Genomic DNA, 12,246 nt, shown 5'->3' on the forward strand with positions numbered 1-12,246 from the left:
CTTTCTCAAGATTGCTGTGGCTATTCAGGGTCTTCTGTGTTTCCATTCAAATTAAAAAAAAAAATTGTTCTAATTCTGTAAAAACACCATTGGTAATTTGATAGAGATTGCACTGAATCTGTAGATTGCTTTGGATAATATACTTATTTTCACTCTATTGATTCTTCCAATCCAAGAATATGTTATATCTCTCCATCTGTTTGTGTTATTTCTTTCATCAGTGTCTTATAGTTTTCTAAGAACAAGTCATTTGCCTCCTTAGGTAGGTTTATTCCTAAGTATATTATTCTTTTTTGCAATGGAAAATGTGATTGTTTCCTTAATTTGATTTTCTTATCTTTCATTTTTAGTATATAGGAATGCAAGAGATTTTCTGTGTGATTTTTGTATCCTTCAACTTTACCAGATTTATTGAATAGCACCAGTAGTTTTCTGGCAGCATCTTCAGGATTTTCTTTTAGTATCATGTCATCTGGAAACAGTGACAGTTTTACTTCTTTTTAAGTTTGATTCTTTTTATAATACTTCATTTTCTTCTCTGATTGCCATGTCTAGGACTGATTATAAAGACCAGGGCTTCCCCACTAGCTCAGCAGTGAAGAATTCACCTGCCAGTGCTGGAGATGGAGGAGATACAGGTTTGATCACTGGGTCAGGAAGATCCTCTGGAAAAGGAAATGATAACCCACTCTAGTATCCTTGCCTGGAAAACACCATGGACAGAGGAGCCTGGTGGGCTGCAGTCTTGTTGTTTTATAGTCACAGTGTCCTGTCCGACTCTCTGTGACCCCATGGACTGCAGCACTCTAGGCTTCCCTGTCCTCCACTGTCTCTCAGAGTTTGCTCAAACTCTGTCCATTGAGTCAGTGATGCTGTCTAACCTGCTGCTGATCTCTTCCCTTTTTGCCTTCAGTTTTTCCCGGATTCAGGGTCTTTTCCAATGAGTCAGCTCTTTGCACCATGTGGCCAAAGTATTGGAATTTCAGCTTTAGCATCAGTCCTTCCAATCAATATTAAGGACTGATTTCCTTTAGGATTGACTGGTTTGATTTCCTTGCAGTACAAAGGACTCTCGGGAGTTTTTTCCAGCACTACAATTTGAAAGCATCAATTCTTTGGCACTCGGCATTCTTCATGATCCAACTCTTAAATCCATCCATGACTACTGGAAAAACCATAGCTTTGACCATATGGAATTTTGTCAGCAAAGTGATGTCTTTGTTTTTTAATATTCTGTCTAGGTTGGTCATAGCTTTCCTTCTAAGAAGCAAGCGTCTTTTAATTTCATGGCTGCAATCACCATCTACAGTGATTTTGGAGCCAAGAAGAGAAAATCTGTCAGTGCTTCCACTTTACTCCCCCTTCCATTTGCCATGAAGTGATAGGGCTGGATGCCATGATCTAGTTTTTTGAATGTTTAGTTTTAGGCCAGCTTTTTCACACTCCTCTTTCACCCTCATGAAAAGACTCTTTAGTTCCTCTTCACTTTCTGCTATTAGAGTGGTGTCATCTACATATCTGAGGTTGTTGATATTTCTCCAGGCAAGCTTGATTCCAGCTTTTGCTTCATCCAGCCCAGCATTTCTCATGATGTACTCTGCCTATAAGTTAATATAAGCAAGGTGACAATATACAGCCTTGATATACTCCTTTCTCAATTTTAATCCAGTCAGTTGTTCCATGTAAGGTTCTAACTGTTGCTTCTTGATCCAAACACAGGTTTCTCAGGAGACAGGTCAGGTGGTCTGGTATTCCCATCTCTTTCAGAATTTTCCACAGTTTGTTGTGATCCCCACAGTCAAAGCTTTCTCATAGTCAATGAAGCAGATGTTTTTCTGGAATTCCATTGCTTTCTCTATGATCCAGTCAATGATGCAATATGATCTGTGGTTCTTTTGCCTTTTCTAAACTCAGCTTATACATCTGGAATTTCTTAGAACACATACCGTTGAAGCCTGGCTTGAAGGATTTTGAGCATAATCTTACTATCATGAGAAATGAGTGCAATTGTCCAGTAGTTTGAACATTCTTTGGCATTGCCCTTCTTTGGGAATTGGAATGAAAACTGACCATTTACAGTCCTGGGGCTACTGCTGAGTTTTCCAAATTTGCTGGCATATCGAGTGCAGCACTTTAACAGCATCATCTTTTAGGATTTGAAATAACTCAGCTGGAATAGGGAATGGCAAACAACTCCAGTATTCTTGTGGCGAGAACCCAATGAACAGTACAAAAACGATTACAGTCTGTGGGGTTGCAAAGAGTTGAACACGACTGAGTGAGTAAACAATGACAACAACATGAGAGATATTTAATTGTGTACATGTATAATATTACATTTTATACAATTAAAGTAAATCATCCCTTCCAAATAGTTTTGGATCCTAATTTTTGGGGGTGTTCAAAGTGGAAGAGAAAAATACTTTGAAACTTATTCTCTGACTCTTTGATGTTGGTCCAGATAGAATTCTTTGGAGGAATAAAATAAAGTGGTAAGGCCTATTTGGATGAATCTCTAGGAATCAGGAAAGCTATGTGACTAGATGTTTAGTCTGATGCTTGAACTGTTCAAGATATGCACCCACAGTAAGTCAGCTGAGTCTTCTCAAGTTCGTTAGGAATACACTGCCTTCCAGTAGGGACTTCAGACTTCAGTGCTAAACTACAAGGTGGAACCTTCAGGTTGGTTGGGACTCTGGCTCTTTACCTGGTGTCTGTTGAAGTTCTTCAAACAGACCTCATGCAGTGCCTCCCAAGCTGAGAACGCAGCCGCCGAGAATACCTGAGTAGGTTACTGCACCCACAACTCTGAGAATGCTGTTGCCCCTCAGTGTAATTTAGCCCTTGAGTGTATGCAGTTTGCCTTTGAAATGTTATCACTTTATTCATTTTTCATTTGTCTATTTAGCTATTGTACTTTACTATTTGCTCTCATTTATAAATATTGAAAAATAGGTACTTAATTCTCAGAATGACTGGATATCAGCAGAATATCTTGGCCCCTTAATAAGCACGTATCTCCGCTTCTGTCATCTGAGGTAAATTCTGCAAAAACAAAATCAGCTTCATGAAATATGAGGCATCTGTTAAGCAGCACAGCACCCTGTGACTGAAAAATCTCCCCCGAGAAGTCAGCAAGGAGAAGATAGGAGGGGAGTGGAAATTCTAAGCATTTAATATGCATGATCGCACCTAGTTTTATAGCAATGTTATGTGTACATATTATGATTATTCTCATTTAACAGATAGTAAAAATGAGGCTTAGAAATTGCTCAGAGTTAGAGCAATAATGCCATATTAGCAAACCATAATGCCAGCATCAAAATCCAGCTCTTCTCAGATGTCAGTTATCCAGCTTTTAGCCATGGGAAAACTTATCTCCTTACTCATGGACAGTCCAGTCTCATTATGAAAACATTCAGCATCTACTCTCATTATGATCAGGACATAACAACACAAAGGAATGGGAAGGAAGACCCATCCTGGGAGGAAAAACTATTGTAAATGATGACATCCAACTTTTGTAACTAAAGTAGTTCTCCATCTGCCAATTCCGACTTGGAAGGTAAGCAACAGCGTGTCGAAAATCAGGATTCTGGATTCCTTTTTTTGCCAGAATGCTACAATTGACTTGTTTTCAACTGAGTGGTCTGGTGGATTAGTAAAAAAAAAAAAAAAACAAACAAACAATTAGGCTTTAAAATCAATGCCAAATGGGTTTTAACCTTCAGAGGCTCTTATTGGCCTGTGGGAAATTAATTTCTTTGATGGACTTAGACATTTATAAGATAAAATAATACTTAGCTTTCAATTTATGAAGAAAAACAGAATAGGTATTCAATAATTGATAGTTATTACTGACAGATTATTATAGTTATTATTTACTTAAGTCAGACATTGGGAGGTTTGGATTTCTTTACTCCAATTTTTATAGAATTAAGTGGAAACTGACAAGAGCGTGAATTATTTTTAAGATATTTTAGAACCACCATATGTACATACTAAGAATACATTTAGTAACATATATATATATATAAAAATATATGGCATTCTTTATAGTTGAACAGAATCCTATAGACTACTAGACTAGATATTCGGCTTCTCCCTATTACATTTTGCTCTGGCTGTCCTCAAAAATTCTTTTAAATCATTAAGTGTTAAATCAGAAATTTCCTCTGTACTACTCTCTTTAAACATGAACAGAAAACTATGATGTGGCCACTCCATGGAAACTGGCAAGCATAGGAAATGAGGGCCTCAGTATTTTCCTGTTTGGTTTAATGCTGTTTTTAATGAAGGTTTCTCAGGGTCTGAAGCTTACATAATTTTATGAGCTGTTTCTAAGTAAAAAGGCACAAATTTTCAAATAGAAGATTAGGGCTTTGGGTAGAGCCTTGGCCTTAGAGCTGATTCATCATCAGCTTTGTATAGAATCTTCCTTGAGATCCAGAGTCTTCATGTTGAAAATTCTTCCCCATTTGTAGAATCTGTCTAGTTCCTTTTACATTACTGATAAATATTATTTATAATGGCTTTGTTTCCCGTATCTTATCTCTCTTGCCACACTGAAGTCCAACCCCACTTTCCCCATCCTGTTTCCCTTCTTCAGTCTTTCTCTCTTTTGTTACTAGTCTTTATTGGGGTATAGAAGCTTTACAGTGTCATATGAGTCTCATCTCTACAGCAACGTGAATCAGCCACTTATGTACATACATCCCCTCTTTTCTGGATTTCCTTCCCATGTAGGTCCCCACAGAGGACTGAATAGAGTTCCCTGTGCTGTGCATAAGTTAGTTATCTGTTTTATACGTAGTGTCAATAATGTATGTATCTCCTACCTCACCTAGTCACCTATTGAAGATTCCTAATCTTTCTCACCAAAGCAGTCATCACACTGGCCCTGCTTCATTTATCTGGACTTGCACCATCCATTATTTTACAGGAACTCTAACCACACACTGATGACTGTGCATTGGATTTTCAGAATCTCTCTCTCTCTCTCTCACACACACACATTTGAGCATTTTCCTTAAAAATATATAGATGTTTTCTGCAAAAATGCAGAAAAATATACATATGAGTACATATGAATCAAGGGAGTGTGTACAATCTGACACAACCATTCTGTATTGTAGGTGTTCTCATATCTCTATGAGCAGATAGAGATACGGTTTGAGAGTGGAAATATCAGATGTCGTTAGTGCCCCTTATGCCAAAGCTTCCCAGGTGGCGCTCGTGGTAGAGAATCCTCCTGCCGATGCAGGAGACACAGGTTGATTCCCTGGGCTGGGAAGATTCCTGGAGTAGGAAGTGGCAACCCACTCTAGTATTCTTACCTGTAAAATTCCATGGACAGAGGAGCCTGGCAGCTACAGTCCATGGGGTCACAGAGTCAGACACAACTGAGTGAGCATGCGCGCACACACACACACATACCAGGCTAAAGGCCTTAGACATTTCACTTAAGGCTGGGAAGGTCAATCAGGGTTTTTCCATGAGAGCTGATCAACAGATATGTGATAAAAAGATCTCCAGTGGCAAGTTGGAAGCATAGCTTGAGAAGAAGGGAGGTGAAAAGACAGGCTGGTTACTCTATAGTATCTATAACTAAAGGTCCAAGGGGAACTGTGTGCATGAGGGAAAAAGGAAAACAAAAATATTCTTAAGAGATAAACTTGGCTGAGCTTATATATTGATTAGAATTAGAGAATGAAGGAAGAGGAAATTAAGATATATATATAATGTTTCTATCTTGAGGATGTAATTGGATGATGGGTGAGTGGCATAGGGAACTTGGTGAAAAATGTGAAGTTTTATAGGTAAAAAGAAACTTTGTGGGAGCCTCGTTAGAGTTTGTGCATGATTGAGATACTTGTCTACAGTATGTGATCTCAGTTGGACATGCTTTCAAATGACTTTAAATTGATTTAGAAAATTTTGGCCCTCTTCTTTGTAGCTTTCATTGTGGCTCAGATAGTAAATAATCTGCCTGCAATGCAGGACACCCAAGTTCAATCCTTGGGTCAGGAGGATCCCCTGGAGAAGGGAATGGCAACCCACTCCAATATTCTTGCCTGGAGAATCCTGTGGACAGAGGAACCTGGCGGGCTACAGTCCATGGGGTCACAGAGAGTCAGTTATGGCTGAGCAACCTAATGCTTTCACTTTTCTCTGTAGCACTTCCATTGTGTAGAATATAGATTAGTTCTCAATCTCTGTGGTAAAATGTTTGCACTACTTTTTCAGGAACCCAGAAGCCTCATGCTCTTGGCTCATAACAAGGAGTTTGAATTTGAAGTTGTTTTTCTTCCTGCTGAGGATAAAACTGATGTTCAAAACAGACAAGCTAAGAGCAAGGCCTCTCCTATTCATCATATCTCAAATTAGAATAAACTCTATCTTTTTCTCAAGTTAGTTGTCAGGATGCTTACCTGAGTGGCTCAAACTTCTGCAGAAATGCCTTCATTGCACTTATTTTTAGTGTTAAGCTCTGGCTGTATTAAAGGTAGATTCAGTAAGTGGACATGGGAAGAATGCTCACAGCTTTGCTGAGAAGCTACTGTTGAAGACATTGCCCATTCTCCTGTTCTCTGTCATTTGTAAGAAGTGCCCAGGGAACACATTATTCCTTGACTTCAGCACTGGAAAACTCTGATTCTCTTACAAAGCAGGTTTGATATTTTTGATCAGAGAATGGAAAGTGTGTAACTCAGTTTGTTTTTGCCTGAATTCTCAGAGTTAGAATTTGTGAACAAAGGTAATAACCACATTCGGTTGATGTTAAACTTTGCATGGCAACCCACTCCAGTATGCTTGCCTGGAGAATCCCATGCACAGAGGAGCCTGACGGGCTGCATTCCACTGGGTTTCAAAGAGTCAGACACAGCTGAAGTGTCTGAGCCCAAAACACAGCACAAAACCCCAAACTTAGACACACCTATTTTATACAATTATTATTCCAGCTTTCAGAAGTATGCTAAGATACATGTTTCCTTTATAATAAAAGGTTTGAAAATTTTTAGAAGTGTATAGGTTCTAAATAATAGATGAGTAAATCATCAAAAATTCATTAATTGTATATTTGCTTACAAGTGATCATATTTTTATTTCACTATTTTCTACCTGAACTCTCAAGAAAGAAATAACTTGATTTGTAAATATAGTGAAATCATCCCCTCAGAATTTTGATATTTGGAAAAGTTTTATTTTAGTCATTTCTTAATTATAACAAATATCTTTCCATTAGGAAATGACTTTGCTTTCATTGGTTTTTCTATAATAAAAGGAGATAATATACCTACATACAAGGATATATATATATATATATGTGTGTGTGTGTGTGTGTATCATTTCCTCCATCACATTTCTTTTTAGACTACACCTATATTTGTGCTTTTACCTCTGCCTTTCAGTTCTAATTCTTTCATTTGCCTGTGAAGCTTGGAGAAATTAGGTGTTTGTAGTTCAAATTTGTGATAACATCTCAATGTGCTTACCTTTCCTGGAGGCATTGGAAGGCTTACTTTTGGGCCATAGGTTATAGCAAAATGCTACACAAGAATATGTGGGAGTTGGAGTTTGTTCTATGAAGTATGGCAACAACATCAGAGGAAGCAATTACATACAAGACTGTCCCATTTGTGAAGAGAATGAAGACTTCTATAAGGAATTGTTACTTAGTCGCTAAGTCTTGTCTGACTCTTCCGCAGCCAGATGGCCCCATGGACTGTACCTGCCAGGCTCCTCTGTCTGTGGGATTTCACAGGCAAGACTACTATGTAGTGGGTTGCCGTTTCCTTCTCCAGAGGGTCTTCCCAACCCAGGGACTGAACACATTAACTCCTGCATTGGCAGGTGGAGTCTTTACCAGTGAGCCAACTGGGAAGCCCCTGTAAGGCATAGCAAGACAGAAAAGAGATCTTAGAATGGTGTAGTAGTCTGCTAGGGATGCCATACAAAATATCACAGAGAGAGTGCCTTAAACCCAGAGATGTATTTCCTCACTGTTCTGGAGTTGGAAGTGCAAGATCAGGCCACTGTCAGGGCTGGCTTCTGGTGAGGCTTGCCTCCTGGCATTGTAGCAGGCAGAGTTCTTGCTGTATCCTCACGTGGCTTCTCTCTGTGCGTGCATGAAGAATGAGGCAGGGAACAAGAGAGAGATCAGAAAAGACCAATTTCTGGTGTCTGCTCCTCTTGTAATAACACCACACCTATTGGATTAGGACTCTTTCTTTTGATCTCATTTATCCTTCTTTACCTCCCTAAAAACCCTGGACTCCAAATACAGTCGTAAAAGTCTCAACATATGAATTTTGGTGGGACACAATCCAGTCCATACCAGATGGTAAGATGATGGGAAACAGAATAAACAAGTCAATTTTGGCGTCTTGAATTTTGTGCCCACTTGAGGTTGTCTAACTCTAGGCTCTCACTTCCTGTCACAGGAGGCTGCAGGGAGCAGAGAATAATGCGGAGTAAGGGACCTCAGTAGCATCATTTCCTTTTCCCAAGTTTTGAATAAGAAATTTTGAACACTTTATATCTATTTTCCTTTCCATTTTGATTCCAAACAGCTGGGGGGTGTTGATTATGTATATAATCCATTCAATAAGATTTATACCAACATTTATGTACTGCATTTTCATTGGAAAACACATATTCCACCCTCCAATGAAATTAAGCCAATTTAACCCTTGTTTTATACTTTTTTAATAGCACCATTTATATGTTTTTAGTTTATGATTGATATCATTAAAAAAATTTTCATCAGGATTAATTGCTTTTTTGAAAATTTCAAATATTTGATTTGTTGATTGTTTATTTAGAGCATATCAGGGTTTTTTTTTTTTTAATAAACCATTACTCTTGCTATTGAAAGCTTCCTTGATGCCATTATTTCAACCATGTAGAGTTTCTGTGGGTTAAAATTTCACAATCCAAAACACATCTGTATTAAATCCTTTCATTAATTTTTAATCAATAAAAATTTTAATGCATGTATTTTCAGTCACTTCTTTTTGGCATTAATTTTATTAATTTTGCCAGACCTAGTTTTTTCCAGGCCTCAAATTTGCAGATTTCAATTTTACCAATAAGATATATTTCCTTTAGTTGTTTTGTTTGTGGAATTTATTATTTACCAGGAGTTTTCTGGCAGAGCAAAAAAAGGTAAGCTTTTTTTTTTTTTTTACCATAACACAACTAAGATCATTGTTTCAAATTTTCAAAATACAAAAGTAATTGACAATCACATAGTTTAACAAATAGAAATATGAGGCTATTTTATAGTTTATGGGTAAGCAAATTTGATAAGCCTTTGGAAAGTAATTTTCTGTGTCTGTTTAAAGTAACAATAAACAGCTATGATTCAGCAATTTGATTTCTAGGAATCTCTCTATAGAAATGATAAGTAGGTAAAAATGTACATGCAGTATTATCTTTAATGGCACAAATGCTGAAAAACTGTAAATATCCATCATGCTAAGGAAAATAAATTTGGTTAGTTCATATGCTGAAATTAAATCCATCCATGAAATGAGAGATATAAACCAGCAACTCCTTCTGAGGAATTGCTGTCTAGTGGGTATAAAGTTTCAGTTACGTAAGATGAAAGATTTCTAGAGATGTGGGTACAACACCATCTGTAGAGAATTGTACACTTAAATTTTGCTAAGAGGGTGGATCTCACGTTAAGTGCCCTACCACACCTAGAAAAATGTAATAGAATTACAGATGGAACCTCTTAGAAAGTTAATCTTGATATATCAACTTTGCTTTGGTAGAGGTATGATGGGTATTATTTTTCTAATGAAAATTAAGCTAAAGATAGATTTTCAGTGTTTGGGAATGAGAGTCATGAGGAGTCATTAGTGGTGTTGATCAAATATTTTGGTGCAAATGGACTGAGCTTCCCTACAGTCATTGAATTAGTGTAAATTTGCCCCTTAATTCGGTGACTGACATGAGTGGAAGTGACATAATACATTTGGGTGGAACCTTAAATTTCAGTGCATGGTTAGCCATAATGCCTTCTTTCTGCCTATGCAATTGTAACACAAATATAGAGTCAAATTCTGCATGAATAAGATACATCTGTGATTTTAAGCCCCTGAGAGTAGGGGCTTATTTTTTACTTACAGCATAATCTAGTTTAATCTGTGCTGATCTTAAATGTTAAACATACTCTTACCCCTGGGCTTGTGATAGATTTGGAGCTATTTTGAAAAGTCTTCTGTCTGTTCTTCTGTCTCAATCTAGTGTATATCTTACCAGCATACAACAACATAATCTTGTCAGTTGGCTTCATTAGACCAATGAAATGAACATTTTAGTATGATTTAATGTAAGCTCTTTTATCATTCCTTATTTATTAAATTGGCATGAGTAAGATAAATATCCATTGTATCTCTGATCATTTTACCCATCAATTTCCAACGCATCAGTTGCACCCTTCTATGAAGGGTCTTTGATACTTTCCGAAGTGCTACCATAATTGGCTTAAACATATGAACACAACAGAAAACACTGTAACTGTCTCTTCTGTGATGCAGGATACACTTGATAAGTTGACTGTCTTGTTCCCATCTTAGCATATGTCAGTTTTATCAACAGGCAAAATGATATAAGTTGGACACTAGAGTAAAATGTGTCACTATGGTAGTGTCTCCCAAGTGAATTCTATGTTGAAGTTTGGGGGCCTTTTTTTCTAAGAAGGGAAATGTAACCACATACCTAATACTCTCCTGGGAGGTCCCTTAGAGCCTCTAGGGAAAAACTCTGTAGAATCTGTCTTTACAGATTCCAAACTTTTCTGTGATGACTGGCAAGTGACCACGTACTGGCTCTCAGTCAGGGGGTTCCATCAATAGCTGATTGCTTTGATTGCTTTGCCTTACCTATCTTTTGCCTACTTATACAAAACCTAAGTGCTGGCTTTGATTCTAAATACTTTGCATGTGTCGATTTAATTCTCAACAACTCTGAGATAGAAGCCATTATTTTCTCAATAAGTAAACTGAGGCACTGGAAAATAATTTGTCTCTGGTCATATAAGTGGTAAATGGATTCAAACCCAGGCAGTCTGAATATGAAGGAATGTTCTCAACCAGTATGTTGCATTGCCATTCAAAAAAGTCATCGAAGGCAAGTATTACTACACAGTCTAGTGTTCAAAGGAAATGAAAGAGGCAAACCCTGAAAGACTGGTCGTGTTCACCAAGAATAAGGGAATACTGGCATGTCATCCTAGTGATGTATTTGACGCACGACAGGGGACATACAGGAACCCAAGTCTGTGTGAGTGGTAGATTCTGATCTCTGCTGACTAGTGCAGCCTGATGACAAAAGTTATGTATCAAGAGATATGCCATTAGTTCCACTTTGTGGTGTATAAATGTACAGTGGTACTCATTACATTGCAGATTTAGACTGTAATCACTTTGTAATATATAATAATAAGTTATACCTGTTTCTTGTGTTCTGAAAGTTTAAATATTCTTCAACAATGGAAGTAAGACAGTTGCACATAGACAGGAATCTTAATGCTAAACTATAGCACTATAGCATCTCAGTACAGATGATTCGGTGAAAGTGGAAAAGGTGACACGTGATTTATGTTTATTCATTGCTGTATCCCGAGCCCAGCACAGTGCCAGATGAGTTAAGGCTGTAGTTATAACATTATTCATTTTCCAGTGAACTGTCTGGTTTATAAGAATCACACATTGAAAAAGAACAGCTTTCTCAGCATATAGAAGATTTTTGTCATGCGTGCATGCTAAGTTCTGTCCAATTCTCTGTGATCCCATGGACTATAGACAGCCAGACTCCTCAATCTATAGGATTTCCCAGGCAATAATATTGGAGTGGGTTGCCATTTCTTTCTCCCGGAGATTGTCCTAACCAGGGATCAAGGCTGCATCTCCTGCACTGGCAGGTGGATTTTTTTTTTTTTTTTTTAACCACTGAGCCACCTGGGAAGCCCTACAAATTCCAAAAGAAAGTAGTCAGATGTTTCAGTGTCACCCATGACATACAGACCCTGGAGCATCACTGTTACCCCAAGAACCATGATTAGGCTAATTGATCGATTAGGTTAATTTGGTGAAAAAACGTTCACCAAAGAGGAATTGAACAATACTGTTAAATTAGAACACTGAGTATTCATTTATTTTCCCATAAGTTCCCACCTTCACTTTTTGAGTTATTTATTAACAACTTATTTGGTAATATTTGTGAAAACATTTA

At 37.6% G+C, this 12,246-nt stretch overlaps 1 long non-coding RNA gene across 1 annotated transcript in view; it reads right to left on the bottom strand.

The window, feature by feature from the left end:
* Positions 1 to 8,056: 8,056 nt before the first annotated feature.
* Positions 8,057 to 12,246, bottom strand: part of LOC122687925 — a 45,733-nt gene continuing 41,543 nt past the window's right edge. The window contains exon 3 of the long non-coding RNA XR_006339270.1: positions 8,057 to 8,119. This is a non-coding gene — a long non-coding RNA (uncharacterized LOC122687925). The remainder of the gene's footprint in view (positions 8,120 to 12,246) is intronic.

Source organism: Cervus elaphus, chromosome 32, assembly GCF_910594005.1.
Source record: "Cervus elaphus chromosome 32, mCerEla1.1, whole genome shotgun sequence".
Lineage (NCBI taxonomy): Eukaryota > Metazoa > Chordata > Mammalia > Artiodactyla > Cervidae > Cervus > Cervus elaphus.